Below are 2,126 nucleotides of genomic sequence, written 5' to 3'. Positions count from 1 at the left end.
TAAGGTTCTCCTAAGTAATTTACCTCTGCTATTGCAGGGTTCTCAGGATCATAAGCTTCTTCTGCATAAGAAGCCTCTTGAGTACTGTTGGATGCAGCTTGCATTCCATGCAGACTCTGAGAGATCATATTGACTTGCTGAGTCAATATTTTGTTCTGAGCCAATATGGCATTCAGAGTATCAACCTCAAGAATTCCCTTCTTCATAGGCGTCCCATTATTCACAGGATTCCTTTCAGAAGTGTACATGAACTGGTTATTTGCAACCATGTCAATGAGTTCTTGAGCTTCTGCAGGCATTTTCTTTAGGTGAATGGATCCACCTGCAGAAGTGTCCAGTGACATCTTTGATAGCTCAGATAAACCATCATAGAATATATCCAGGATGGTCCATTCTAAAAGCATGTAAGAAGGACACTTTTTGGTCAACTGTTTGTATCTTTCCCAAGCTTCATAGAGGGATTCACCTTCTTTCTGTCTGAAGTTTTGAACATCAGCTCTAAGCTTGCTCAGCTTTTGAGGAGGAAAGTACTTGGCTAAGAAAGCCGTGACCAGCTTATCCCAAGAGTTCAGGCTGTCTTTGGGTTGAGAATCCAACCATAATCTAGCTCTGTCTCTTACAGCAAAAGGGAAAAGCATGAGCCTGTAGACTTCAGGATCTACTCCATTAGTCTTAACAGTATCACATATCTGCAAGAATTCAGTTAAGAACTGAAAAAGATCTTCAAATGGAAGTCCATAAAACTTGCAGTTCTGCTGCATCAGAGAAACTAATTGAGGTTTCAGCTCAAAGTTGTTTGCTCTAATGGCAGGAATGGAGATGCTTCTTCCATGTAAATTGGAATTAGGTGCAGTAAAGTCACCAAGCATCTTCCTTACATTATTATTATTTTCGGCTGCCATCTCCTCTTCCTGTTCGAAAATTTCTGAAAGGTTATCTCTGGATTGTTGTATTTTAGCTTCTCTTAGTTTCCTTTTCAGAGTCCTTTCAGGTTCTGGATCTGCTTCCACAAGAATGTTCTTATCCTTGCTCCTGCTCATATGACAAAGAAGAAGGCACAGAATAATAATAATAATAATAGAGATCCTTTATACCACAGTATAGGGATCCCTGTGTGAGTAGAAGAAGAGGGGGAGACAAAGAATGTAATGTAATGGAAGAAACACAACTGTGAGGAGGGTTGAGATGTGAGATGAGATGTTAGTAAATGAATAAATAAATAGAATAAGATGGGAGAGGGAGAATTTTCGAAAAATATTTTTGAAAAAGAGTTAGTGATTTTCGAAAATGGTTTTTGAAACATGTTAGTATTTTTCGAAAATTTTTAAAATCAAAAATAAAAATAAGAATAATTAGTTAATTAAAAAGAAATTTTTGAAAAAGAGGGAAGATATTTTCGAAAATTAGAGAGAGAGAGTTAGTTAGGTAGTTTTGAAAAAGTTAAGAAACAAACAAAAAGTTAGTTAGTTAGTTGAAACAAATTTTGAAAAGATAAGAAGTTAGGAGGTTAGAAAAGATATTTTGAAACTAACTTTTTGAAAAAGGTAAGATAAAAAGATATTTTAGAAATTAGTTTTGAAAAAGATTTGATTTTTAAAATCTCAATTAATGACTTGATTCATAAGAAATCACAAGATATGATTCTAGAACTTAAAGTTTGAATCTTTCTTAACAAGCAAGTAACAAACTTCAAATTTTTGAATCAAAACATTAATTGCTTATGTTATTTTCGAAAATTTGATATAAAAATAAGAAAAAGATTTTTGAAAAATATTTTTGGAATTTTCGAAAATAACTAAGAATTTTGAAAAAGATTTGATTTTTGGAAAAAGATTTTGAAAAAGATAAGATTTTCAAATTGAAAATTTGATTTGACTCATAAGAAACAACTTGATTTTGAAAATTTTTTGAAAAAGTCAATCCAAATTTTCGAATTTGAAGAGAGAAAAAGGGAAAGATATTTTTTTGATTTTTGAATTTTTATGATGAGAGAGAAAAATTAAAAACATTATTTTCATGTTTTTCTCTTTTATTTTTGAATCAAAACAAGGAATGCATGCAAGAACACTATGAATGTCAAGATGAACACCAAGAACACTATGAAGATCATGATGAACATCAAGAAC

General features: G+C 32.4%; 1 non-coding gene across 1 annotated transcript; it reads left to right on the top strand.

The window, feature by feature from the left end:
- The first annotated feature begins 398 nt into the window (after positions 1-398).
- Positions 399-506, top strand: LOC112740023 (small nucleolar RNA R71). Its single transcript, XR_003170959.1, has one exon. It is a non-coding gene; the product is annotated as a small nucleolar RNA R71 (small nucleolar RNA).
- The last annotated feature ends 1,620 nt before the right edge of the window (positions 507-2,126 follow it).

Source organism: Arachis hypogaea, chromosome 13 (assembly GCF_003086295.3).
Source record: "Arachis hypogaea cultivar Tifrunner chromosome 13, arahy.Tifrunner.gnm2.J5K5, whole genome shotgun sequence".
NCBI lineage: Eukaryota > Viridiplantae > Streptophyta > Magnoliopsida > Fabales > Fabaceae > Arachis > Arachis hypogaea.
Note: the sequence above shows the minus strand (reverse complement) of the source record. Positions and strands in the feature narration are given on the sequence as shown.